The following is a 14,102-nucleotide window of genomic DNA, read 5'->3' as shown; positions in this document are numbered from 1 at the left end:
TGAACAATCTTATGGTTCAATATCTTCAGAAAGTAAACCAACATGCCTGGGTGGGAAAGAGGACAGTTTCTCGGCTTCATGAGGTGAGGGAGAGAATCTGGGTTTCTGATTCTTCTTATACAGTCTTTCAATAAATTCTCCCATTTTCAGCCCCATACCACCCCTCAGATATATCTGAGCTTTTCCATGTCTTTCCCCTTGCTAGTGTAAGTTTCAAGTTTCTCTATTCTGCCAAATCAGCTTCCAAAGTTTCATTGACATCCCTGGTTTGACTTTAAGTTCTAGTAATTACTTTCTAAAAGACAGAATGTACTGTCTCAAGAGGTGATACAGTCTCAGTCAATGGAAGTGTTCAAGCAGAGAATAGACAATAATTCAAGAGGAATGTTGACAGGATTCCTGCCTCAGATTGGAATTAGGAGCTAGTGTCACCCAATCCTGAACTGTTATGGTTCCATATGATGTAGAAGAAAGAGCTTTATGTCCATGAGAGGAAATGTTCCGCGAAGCCAGAAAAAGGAGATTATGTAATACAACTCTCCATTTGACAGATTGGTTAATACTAAAGGACTTTTTTGATTTGATTTCTATCCACCACTCTAGTTCCAACTCGCAATATTCCCTCAACTTACCCTTGGATTCAGTTTTACAGAATTTCTGGTAGATTCCCAAATATATCATGGTATTTCATGCTTCAATGCCTTCACATGTGCTTCTCACACCTAGAGTGCTTGTCTTTCTCTCTCTCTCTCTTTTTTTTTGTCAAGACTACTCTTAACGAATCCTTCAAAAATTTAGCCTAACAGTTTCCTGCTACACAAAACCTTCCTTCAGTGCCTACCCCCAATCTTATTTAGTTACTTCTTTTCTATATTTTCTTAACTAGACTTTAATGACCTTGGACATAGGGAATATGTTATATGAGCTTTTGTGCCCAGCACAGTACTTAGTAAATGGTAAAAGCTCAATAAATCTTTGCTGAATTAATGCAAGAATAATGAATGGATAAGGAAAGCAGGTCTGAGAAAGTTCAAGGGACTTGTCCAAGAACACATAGGTGATCAGCAGCAAAATTTGTTGGAAACACAAGAAGAGTTTTAAAATTTTCATTAAAACATTCTTTTAACCACATAAACTTATGTGTTTTTCTATCTACATATTAAAGTGTGGGATGACTAGCCTCTGTTCTTTCACCTCCTTTCCACTTTTTTCTCTCTCTTTCTCTATTTCACTCAACAATTATTAAGAACCTTTCTTGTGCTAAGTTTGGAAAATATCAACACATAATTCCATTTTCTGGCTCTAATGTTATATTTTTCTGTTACAGATTTCTGGTCTTTCTCAAAGCTTCATTGATTATTTCTAGAAACCCATACATTGTCTCATGTTCACTCAACATTAAATCTTTTCCATCCTTATTGTTTATCTCCCATTTTCATCATTGCAGCTCCCTTCCATTCACAGTGGTCCTTTGCTTGTGTCTCCATTGCTTTTCCAGGTATTTCATTACTTATTACTGTGCTGATCATAGGAATTGGCATGAGAATTTTAATGTCTGTGACAAGGATGTTATCTCTTAACATTTCTCCTTGCTTTGTGTTACACATTAGCCTATTGGTTCTAAAACCAATTGAATTCTGTTGGCTCCTGTAGTTTTAAAATACTACTGACCACCACCTTTTTTCCCAGGAGTCAAACAAAAGTCCCATAAGTCCTTAAGATGTGGAATGGGGCAAACTCAAGTCTTACCTGCTCTTTTTGAGAACCCAAGCTTTGTCTTTGGGCACATTTGTCTATGTAAATTTCTTTTTCTCTTAGAATGGGTTATTTCCTAAGAAATTTTGCAATTCCTTACACAAATAGACTCAAGCTGGTCCTGTTCTTCCAGTCAGCCAGTGATATCCAACCATGTCTGAATCCCAGTAGTGAACACAATTCAGGCTCCAGCTGAGGTCATATTTATATAAGAAGAAAAAATGAATTACATATTCCAGTTGAGTATATGTAGTCATAAATGGATAGGCAAGCCAAAGTGATCAGTGGCCATGTAATTACCTCTTTTAGACTATTTATACTTTAGGAGTCAAACTTAGATAAATTTCCCTACCCACACTCCCTGAAATTATTTGGAAGAGCGGCCAACATTTTTTTGTTGTTGTTATTGTTATTAGATTTTAGATAATGCAATACCAAGAGCTAACATTTATACAGCTCTTACCTTGCACCAGGCAGTACTCTAAAGCTCTACATGAATAAATATATTTAATCCTCACAATAAAACCTTATAATAAACCCTCATGATAAAACTGTATGAGGTAAGATAAAGTTTTATTTTCATTTCATAACTGATGAAACTGGGTCAGAAAGAAATGAAGTAACTTGTTCAAGATCACACAGTTAATTGACACAGCCAGGATTTGAACCACATTCTGATATCTCTAGACTCCAAGCTCTAAAATAATGTGTAGCTCTGACATTTCTTCTTAATGAAAAAACAGTACCTTCCAAGAAACTTTTACACAACAATAAATTTGTGATATAGCATAATATGTCACACAGTATATTACACACCAATATGTGAAACAGAAAGGGATTGATATAATAACCATACCTATGACAAATAAGCGCTATTTTCTAGTTACTCTGCTAAAATATTTTACCTGTATTTTTCAATTAATACCCACAATTCTGTTGATTTTTGTCCCCATTTTACTGGTGAGATACTAAGATACAGAGAAATTAAATAACTTGCCTAATTTTACACCTCTAATGGTACCAGGATTTTAACCCAGGTCTGTGGGAATCCAGGTTTAAGACTGTAACTGTTTCTCAAGACTGTTTTCCATGTAACCTAGGAGAGACCACTGCATTTATTTGGCTTAGAATCTGCAGTATACAATAGTTACGAATGACTCACATTCCAGGACATCTAGTACAATTAGTAATCATGGAAAAATTAACCCTTTGTGGCTGCTATGTGGGTGCTGGGCACTGTAATTTATGGCTATTTTGTGGTTCACTATTCATATTCATTTACAATTTAATTAAAAAATATATACTACATAGGCATTTGAAGATCTATAAATCTATGATGGTCTGGGTCAAGCCCTCTTGAACATTATAAAACTGTATTGCACTTTCCTCCATATTGCCTGACCTCACAAATTATGTTTATATATTGTACATATATAATTACATTATATGTAATTACATATATAATTAAATATATAATACAGACAGTCCCTGACTTAATGATAGTTTGGCTTATGAATTTTTGACTTTATGATGATGTGAAAGCAATATGCATTCAGTACAAACCATACTTCAAGTTTTGAATTTGGATCATTTCTTGGGCTACCGATATGTGGTACAATACCTTCTCATGATGCTGGTCAGTGGCTAGCTGCAGCTCCCAGTCAGCCAAGTGATCACAAGGACAAACAACCAGTATACTTACAACCATTCATATCTATATAACCATTCTGTTTTATACTTTCAGTGCAGTATTCAGTAAATTACATGAGATAGTGAGGACTTTATTATAAAATAAGCTTTATGTTCAATGATTTTTCCCCAACTGTAGGCTAATGTAAGTGTTCTGAGCATTTAAACACTAGGCTAGGCTAAGCTATGATGTTCAGTAAGTTAGAGTATTAAATACCTTTTCAACATACCATGAATTTATTGGGACAAAACCTCATCATTAATTTGAGGAAGATCTGCATATAATTATATATATATATACCTTTGTACATAGCATATTCCTTGCTGCTTTCAGCACTGTCCAAATGACTAGTAGGGTAGAAGATTCAAATCCTTATAATCAGGGTTTTGTTTCTTTTTCTTTTCTTTTTTTTAAAATTTATTGTTCTGAACAGCTACTGAAGATTCAACATATTTTTATTTTAAGAAGGGAATTTGTTACTGGTATCGGTACCATAAAGTCACATCATGATATATGGCCGGTGTCAGTTCCATCATAAAGGCACATTTGTTCTCCAGGAAGAGAATTTTAAACACCTACTTTGAGAGAGTAGAAAGGCTAGTAACAGGACTTTGGGATAAATTTAGATTATTCCACCAGATGTCACTATTTCTCTTTTAGTGAAAATGGTTTGCCATCAAATGGCTTCCGAGATATTTTAAATAAATAGAAATGAAGTAAATAATTTCCTTTGGATGGGCGACTCAACCTGCACAACATGTTGTCTACAAAGAGACACATTTTGATATTCAACTTAGTCCTGCATGTCATCTTTGATACAGAGAGTATAGACTTCTTAGCAAAGAGCTAAGTACAAGTGTATAGTGTTGATACATATTTTAAAAAGAGGGGTTCAAATACAGTTCAATAGTCTATTTAGATCTAAAGGAAAATGTGGGTAAAAGTAATCTTCCTGTTAAAAAGTAAGGGTTTCAATTATAGTCTACCAAGTCTCACAACAACCTTATTATTTGCTCCTTTCTCTTGAGGGTCATTGAGTCTTCCCAACTTTATGGACCCAAATTTAGAAGATAAGTCCTAAAAACACCAGAAAAGAGATTGAGAGAAATATAGAAATTTTTCCTCCCTCATCATGGGAGCCTAACATTTATATATTAGTATCATCTTACTGTGGGATTATCTACCATCCATTTCAATAACTAGATCAAATATGGAAGGCTCAATATGATTTTGCACGGGATAAGTGTGAGAGTCAGTTTAATCTCAAACTATTTTCATTGTCAGGTCATGTTTTATTTTCCTGCCTAAAATGCCTTAGCCATGAGTCCTTGAGATATGTAAGTGGTGATGAAGTACAAACTAGAACATTTAGAATAGTTACATATTCTTAAAGAAGCCAGTATTCTTTCTACCAAATGTGTTTGAAGATGCACACCTGCCAACTCAATAAAAAAGTAATTTGATGATTAATTTGTTTAGCAAATATTTGTTCTGCTTTACTACATTTTGATAGGAAGTGAGACACAAAGACATGAAAGATGAGGTCGCAGTCCTCAAGGAGCTTCCAGTCTAATGCGAAAGAAGGATAAGCAGGAGAGTTAATACACTCTTGGGGCAATGACAGATGTACTCATATATGTCAGCACTGTAGGCTGACAGATTAAAGTGAGAGGGTTTGAGTTAATATTCCAGAAGCCCAGTTGCCCACTGAGTCAGCAATTTTACTTATGAAAGTTTGTTAACCTTAGGCCATGAAGAAATTGCCCAGTTCAGGATATACTCTAAATAAATAAATAACTTTAAGGCAGGTACATTATACAATTGCACACCTAAGAGATTTATTTCAAAATAATGTTTTATTCAAGCAGAAATGAGAATAAGTTTATTTTTAAAGGTTTCCTAATAAGCTCTCAGGCTTACACCTCCCTGTCAAACTGAATTTAGAAAAACGTGACACTATCTTCTCTACCCTAAGTAATCTATTTATTTTAATAACATAAACCTGAATGTGGGATAGGAGAGGATGTTACGTTTTCTTTTCCTTTGTAGATGTCTAATAGGTCTTAATATAAAACGCAGTTGGGATATTGCGCATCACACCCAACTTTCATCCCCCCCCACTAGATAATTGCATACATTGATTAGAATTTTAACCAAAAGAAGTGATTATGTTTCTTCTCATAATCATTTTAAGTGTTTTAATTCTTGGCCAAGGCAAGGGTAATTTTTTTTAAGGGCAGTTTTTATTTTAGTTTTCCATTGTTGATGTATGCAGATCGTGTACACCGATGTATAAAGATAGTATAAAGATAGTGTTTTTCCTTTGCTATCCTTTGAAGCTTTGATAAATTCAAAAAAATGGATAGAAAATATCAGAAACCAGCTTTATTGGTTATAAAAGCAATAAATTAAGAGGAGGAGGGAGCAAAAGGAAGCCAAATATCCAACTATTAATAATTGATAATATAAATCATAGGATATTCATAGAACAGAGTAGTAAGTTATCATTAAAAATGATTTTGTGGAGGACAAGTTAATGATAAATAAGTATATTCATGGTATGCATTAAACAAAAGAGCAGAATATAAAGCAATATAAGATGTGATTCAAATTTGTTTTGTAAGGAAACCTGTGTATAGTTTTGCTAATCTATACTTCCTTAATTTTGTAAAAGGAATTCATAATCTTTGTAATAAGAAAAAAATGTAGTAGAGTTTGTGTGTTTGTCTTCCCTTTTTTATTTTTATGATATAATTACTCCTTATTCTACTTTTTAGAAAAATTCTGTGATTTCAAAGATATATTCTATCTTGGAACCATTGTACATAGATATCAAGTGAGTACTTTAAAAGTATTTCTTGGTTATTTTAATACAGGGATAATGAGTGTTAATTATGTCCCTGAGGGAAAGAGAAATGGCTGAGGCTTCAAGTCACGGAATCCTAACACTTGGCTTTTCAGGGGATATGTGCAAAGATTGCATTACAGGTAAATGCTCATGTTATTTTTCATACTAATGTTTGTTCCCAAACTTCTAACCCAGGGAAATCCATTGCCCATATGTGCTTCTCAAAAGCTTCCTGTTCTCCTAAAACCCCACTTTGCCTCCCCCTGGCCTTCTTTTTTCTAGGCCTCAGCCTTTTCTTCTTACTAAAAGCTACACTCCCCACAACTATGACTTCGATATTGAAGTCCACTGTGTCTTCTTCTGGAAGGTGGAGGAGCTCCCATAAGACATTTAAGTGTACTTGTCAAAAATGATGGCTGACTCACTTCCTGGATAATTTCTTCTCTCCTCTCATCTCATGGTTATGGAATGGTAGTAGAGTACAAAGGCAGCCAAAATATATGGAACATGGTTAATAAGAAAAACATAAGCAGCGATACAACCTTTGTGTGAAAGACATACATGCTCACATAACACTAGAGTAAGAAACACATTTTTTTTTGATGTAATACTGGCATGGATCAAAAAATGTCCTAAATGTCCTAAATTAATTTTGTTTCCTGACTCTCACTGTCAAAGGGCAGTTACTGTCTTTGAGTGATTGTTATGTTGACTAGGCTTCAGATGATCTACTCTAGCTTAGTGAACTGCACTTCAGGTCTCTGTTTATTGGCCCAGCTACCTTGATATGAACTGAGACCATGAAAGGGCCATTCATTTCCTGACTTGGTCCTGGTACACACTCTTCCCACTGAGCATCACCTAGAGCCATAGCTCCATGCACCCGGGGGGCGAGGAGAACCATTCCTACCATGTTGAATATGTACATCCAACGTTCATGACTTTCCTAATGAGAAAATAGTTGATAAATGCTTTTGCTGTCACTCCAGTCTTCCAAGTCTATAGCTAATTCTTCATCATGTCTGAGCATTATAGAAATTATCTTTACTCAGTCTGATCACATTTGCTTTCCACCATTTTTCTTGCTTTGTGGTTTTTTATGTAAAATTTTACTACTCTATTCACATGGGTTTGTTCTGTTTCCTTTTTTTAAAAAATATATTCATATTGGAACATAAATTCCCCATGTTTGTACATGGATTCAGAACTGTTTCACATTGAACAGCTCAGGTTTGGAAGGTCCATCCCTCCAGCAAGGATTTCTGAACTGCTCTCCTCCTTTTTGGTGTGTTTTTCAAACATGAATTGAGATCTTTCACAATCTAGTCACACAGAACAACTTTTTATCAGTTTCCAGAATGTGATAATGGTCTTCTCACTTCTTGCCAAGCTGTTCCCTCAGCCTGGAAAGTTTTCCCTACTGCTCACTTTGGCTTGTCTAACTTGACTAATTCCTACTCAAGGCTTCAATGTTGATTCCTTTGTTAAAGGTGTCTCTCCTCATTCCTCCTTCTCCAGTTCCCACCCACAATACACCACCATTAGACTTGGAAACTTGCAGAAGAATTTCTTTAGATCCTGACCAGTTTGGCTGATTTCATTTACAAATCTAGTCTCTTTCTCATCTAGTTGACTTCCCTGGTGACTCCATGAGGATGGGGTTGGGGGTGGGGGAAGAAAGCCCTTTTGGTATCCTTCCTCCTCTGTATCACCCACAAAAGAGCCTTCCTAGCCAGAAAATGGTGATTAGCAAAAAGACATTTTAGAAGTAGCCTAATAGAAAGATAAAATAAATTTCTAAACTTGTCATCTTAGAAAATAACATAAATTCTCTAATCTGGTAATTACTTCTGTTTCAAAATAACTTTTTCCTTACTTCTGCCCAGTCCTGATTCTTTCCCCAGTGTATTCATCATTGTATTATTAATTCTTCCCTCTGAAATATCCCTCTCTTCCATTCCCCATGTCAATGACTTAAAAGAATCCTCTTTCTATACTGCATGGAGCCCTGGGTGTTATACGCAAACAATGAATCATGGAACACTACATCAAAAAAAAAAAAAAAAAAGAAGTAATTGAACCACTGAAGACTAAAGTCCTGGTAATAAAAATTCAGTTAATTGCGGTTAAAAAAGTTTTAAAAAAGAATACTCTTTCTTTTTTTTCTTTACAAACATGCCATCCTTTAAAAAATTTTAATGAGTTAATCTTTTTTCTTAATGAACTTCCTCTGAAGCTCTTCCTTATCCTGGCTTCAGTACTTCAGGGCATCAGGCATGGACATCATTCTGGGAAAGCCCATTATTGCTCTCTTATATTCAGTCATGGTTTCCTAAAACCAGTGTCTTTTTCTCTCTTGGTTTGCCCATTTGCTTTTGCTGCAGTTCACTCTGAAGGAGCTCTCTAAAAAAGAATACATAGCAGGTAAATTTTCAGAGACCATACTTGTTCATAAATGTCTTCATTCTACTTACTACTGGTTAAGAGTCTGGCGGGGTATAAAATTCCAGGCTAAAATTTACTTCTCCAAAATTTGAGAATGTTCTCTATGATCTTCTAGTAATGAAACCTGCTTTAAAATGCCTGATGTCATATGATTCTCCATTTCTGTGTAGCTGATGTTTATTCTTTCTGAAGCTTTTAGTTATACTCCTCACTCCTACTATGAAATTTCAAAATGATATGCTTTGGTGAGATCCCTTTTTCCTCTGTTGCACTGGGAACTTGATGCAACCTTTCAATCAGTAGAGTAATGTATATTCACACTGGGATATTTTCTTCTAAAGTGTTTTCATGAGGAATTATATTTAATGGTTATGAATGAGAGTTCCAGAGTTCTGAAGCATAGTGTTTAATATTGGGCAATTTTTAAATCTTTCTCTGTTCCTCAGTTTTATTATCCAAAAATTAGTATAATAATATAACCTATCTCATAGAGGCCTTATAGGATTAAATAAGAGAGGATGTGTAAAGCCTCTAGAACATTACCAATCATCCATTTTTATTTTAGACTTGAGTTTACACAAAATGGATTGTGTCTTGTATGGAAGATATTACAGTTCACCAAGGAGAGATTAAGCATGACAAATCAGAGCAAAATATCATATTTAACAGGGAATTTGCTTAAGAAAATGAGGAAACAGTTGCAGTTTTTAATTTCCTGGGTTTTGTTGCAAAACACAATGGGTGAATTAAACAATAATCACTGAGTAGAGGAAGCCTAGACTTCCAAATCCAGGCTTTTATCAAATGACTTTATAGGGACTAGTAAGTAAACAAGAGGTCTTATGCAATTCTGTTTATCTGAGGCCGTATCTACCCATCTGCCATTCACCTCCTTGCCTTTCATAATCTTTGCAGCTGGACAGAAACATTTCCTGAAAGTCCCATGAAATTTGTCTATAAAAGACTCTTTCGATATTTGGCCAGAGGGGAACCCTCATTCTACATAAGGATTTCACACATTTTTCAGCCATGCCTGAGAAGAGAACATAAAAACTATCACTCAGGAACATCATTTGGATTTGTGACTCTCTCTGGAGGCCAGTATGCTCATAAAACAATAAATGGATTAGATCTATTCAAACGTGGAGTTTTTCATTTATGACAGATGTAATATTGATAATATCCTTCATTTAATAAGTCATCCAAGTATAATTCAATGCAAGTTTCTAGTATAAATTACTAGCCATATTCATCTTGCTTGACTGTTTTATAACGCCAAAAAGGAGGAAACACAACTGAATAAAAATTCCATGTTGAAATCTAGAAGAAGGACTGCTTCTGCAGGAGGACTGGCTACCTCCACTTTGAGAAGTGACACAATTGTGGTCTCTGTCAGGAAACAGCTCTTGCAGGCCTCACTCCATCTGGCTGGGAGCGATTTGCAGCCAGACAGGTAACAGTAGGGAAAGGAAGAAATTCCTTTAAGAAGCTTTATCAAGTCTGTCCTCTTTCCTTTATCACTACACAGCTCTTTCCCACTGGTTTCCCCTGTAATGGATTTCTGCCTGTTCTAAGTCACTGTGACTTAGAACACAGACAGCAATATCTGTTCTTTTTAGAGCATGCAGATGCTTGTGAACTAATGGCTGACCTGAGAACTGTTGAGGGAACCAAGCAGCAAAGGATCAAAGTTTAAGTGAAATAGATATTTTGATAGAGTGTCAAATGTAGAAATATAGATCATATGCAGTTATGGTTATATGATATAGAGACAGATGAAGAAAACAATCCATGTGAAAGCAGGATCAGACCTACTATTCTTACTTCTGTATCTCTAACTCTCTATTTAACCACCACAAACTAGTTCCCTATTACTAGGGAACTACACCCTCTAAGATCACTATGGTATGGTAAGGGCCAAATCTATTTTTCACAGTTTTAGCTTGATTTATTTTCTTTTTGCTTTGACCTAAGTAATCAGATCCATCTTCTTTAAACCTCTTCTTCCTTGGTTTCTAAGCTATTACATACTTTAAAACCTGGCATTTCTAAATCTTCTCTTTTTCTGAGTTTCCTTTTTCTGCCATTATTAGCTCTTTTTTCTGTTAAGGACTTTATTGTGGGTATGGATGTTTAAGACCTTGTCTTTGCTCCATACTCTTTTTCTCATTACATTATCACAACTTGAGAACTGACTCATGTCCTTTTCAAAGCAATCACATCACCTCTGTATGAATAATTTAAACACCTGTATGCCCACCTCTACTTTGGAAGTATCAGACGCTTTCACCTTCTTCAGATCCTGTATGCCTGTATGTAGGTAGCCACTGAATCATGTTGGTTAACTTCAAGAGGATGGAATATGGGAGACATCATTATTGAGAAAATAGCCTGGAAGACAGCTGAGTGTTGGCTTTACTGCCAGCCCTAGCCCTTAGTGGTTGGGGGGAGTTTAGGCGAAGCTGCTAAACCATCTTGTCAAACACCCCAAGAAGTGTTGTGAGGATCAAATTTGATAATGTCTGTAAATCACTTATCATAGTGCTTAGCCCATAATATATGCTCTATAACTTGTTCTACTGGAAAGTTTTCCTGGGTGATATGCCATATTCAGAAACTCAACATACTCCCAATGTGTACGTCTAAAATAGAATTGCTGGTATTTCCCTAGAACTGGCATTCTCACTCAACCTCCTTGTTTCAGTTGGTGGTATCAAGTCTCTCCACTTCCTCACTTACAATCTCCATGCATGTCACTTTCCTTACTCTGGTACTCTCTATGGAATGCTTTTAATAATCATCCCCTCTCTTTCAGGACCACTTTTCTAGCCTAAGCTTACTGTCAATTCACCCCACACCATTCCATTTTTCATTTTCCCACAAGGTAAATTTCCAATTATCCAACTGTCAACTTTGAACCTGAACTTAATTATAGAGAGAATAAAAGTGTTTGATACAATGATCTCTGTCTTTCCAACTCTGAAGTTTTATAGATTCTTAATTTAGGTTTACGATCCCATATAACTGTTTTTTTACCCCAAAACTTTAATGTTCACCTACTGCCCACAGAAGAAAACTTACACTAAGTTTTCTAGCTTTAAAGACATTTTCTGGTATGGCCCCACCTTACTGAACAACTGCATTTTCCTTTAAGCTTCTGTCCTCCCTGTCATCCAGCCAGGCCAGCGTCTTCCACACATGCTCCCCTTCACATTTTTCTTCACATACTTGTCTTCATTGTTAATTAGTTCCTTTCTCTTCTTGCTGCCCATTCTTTCAGAACCTGATCAGGGAAAGTATAAGTAAGAATGATATATGATAAATGAAAATGAGAAAATAAAAATAACACTGGGATGGGTCTTCTCTAGTGAACTCTGAGGTTTTCTTTCTTATGGACACTTTTCTTATGAAGGGCGTGACAGCTACTACTTATCCTCTATCTGCATCCTTCAAGCTGTTAAACCCCATGGAGAACACTGACGGGCCCAGATTGGTTCATGAGCCAATTACTGCTCCTGGAGGAGTGGTCCAGTCCACTCTGAGTGACTAGGCCTGGTCAATGTGTTCCCCAGTTGGTGGTTGGCAGTGGGTTTTGTGGCTTTAGCCAAAGCATAAAGGATGGGTTACCAGAAGTGGGAAGGAATATTGCACAAACCAAAACAACTGATGTTCACTATAGGCTCTATAGGCTTAATTAACATAATATATCCCCACGTGTGTACATAAGCACATTCATTTATCCACTCACTGACCATAATATGGTTTTGTCTACCTGAAGCCAAATGTCAAGCTATTAAGAATTGTGGCAGACACATCCAGCTGTCTAGTAAATATCCATGTTCCCCTTCATAAAGGAGAATATTTGCTAAGAAGCTGTTGTGTAGCTGACTTTCATGAAATTAACTCTTGTAAGTGGAATATGAGTGGAGGAATACCACTTCTAAGCCAAGTTGATAAAGAAGCAGATGTGCCCTCTCCACTTTCACTTTCCCTTTCTCCATGGGAAAGAAAAGTGTGTGTTGCTTAAGCTGTAAGCAAAACACCACGAGACCCTTAGGGGATGGTGGTGCCACAACATGGAAAGATTCCTTGTCCTGAATCATCATGCAGAAGGCTATGTGCCAGACATTCTCACTGAATTGTTGTGCAAGAAAAAAAAATACACTTGTATTATATTAAAACACTGAAATATGAAGATTTATCTGTTGTGCCAGCTAGCATTACCTTAACAAAACAGAAAACACCCAAATAACTGACATGACTCAGAGAAAAATAGAAAAGGCTGGCTATATTAAATAGACTATAGCATTGATCCACTCCTTCAGTGAATAATAGAATTTTCTTGAGGGAAAGGACTTTTCCTATCTTTTTTCAGTGTTGTATCCCCAATGCTAGAAGAGTTTCTGGCACACTAGGTTCTTAATAAATATTTGCTCTTTAAAGATGTATTGGTTTTCTATTGCTGCATAACAAATTACTACGAACTTGGTAGCTTAAGTAACACATACTTATTATCTCACAGTTTCCATGGATCAGGAATCTGGGAATGACTGCTACAGCTATGCCTTCTGCTCCAGATCTCACAAAGCTTTGCAACTGAAGTGTTACCTGTGGCTGGAGTTTCATCTGAGGCTCAGTGTCCTCTTCCAAACTTATGTGGCCCTTGCCACAATTCATTTTCTTGCAACAGTAAAATGCATGGAAGCTGGCTTATTCAAGGTTAGAAGGAAAGAGAGTTTTTGACTTCTAAACCCTCTTTCAGAACCCTCATCTGATTAGGTCATGCCCACCCAACACAATCTTTCTGAGGGTTCCATGATTCATTGTTTGCATATAACACCCAGTGCTCCATGCAATACATGCCCTCCTTAATACCCATCACCGGGCTCACCCATCCCTCACCCCCCTCCCCTCTAAAACCCTCACTTTTTTCTCAGAGTCCATAGTCTCTCATGGTTCATCTCCCCCTCTGATTCCCCCCCCCTTTATTTTTCCCTTCCTTCTCCTAAGAAAGAAGGACCACATCTTCTTTTATATGGACCACATCTTCTTTATCCATTTATCTGCTGAAGGGCATCTCGGCTCTTTCCACAGTTGCTTATTGTGGACATTGCTGCTATGAAAATTGGGGTGCATGTGCCCCTTCTTTTCACTACATCTGTATCTTTGGGGTAAATGCCCAGATTCTATGGATTTCCAATCTCATCCACCACTGCAGGTTGAATTACACTGGGGTAGGTTTACACTGGGGTAGGTTTATTTGTTCGTTTAGTTCTTAATGTGATTGCCACCTTTGCTTAGCATCCTTTATTTCTTGTGCATTTTTCTTAAAGATTTTATTTTAGAGAGAGAGAGAGAGAGTGG

This window comes from Eumetopias jubatus, unplaced genomic scaffold, assembly GCF_037043125.1.
Source record: "Eumetopias jubatus isolate StellerSeaLion01/CBP00866 unplaced genomic scaffold, mEumJub1_p1.0 scaffold_4, whole genome shotgun sequence".
Taxonomy (NCBI): Eukaryota; Metazoa; Chordata; class Mammalia; order Carnivora; family Otariidae; genus Eumetopias; species Eumetopias jubatus.
The sequence above is the reverse complement of the archived record's forward strand: the minus strand, read 5'-3'. Positions refer to the sequence as shown.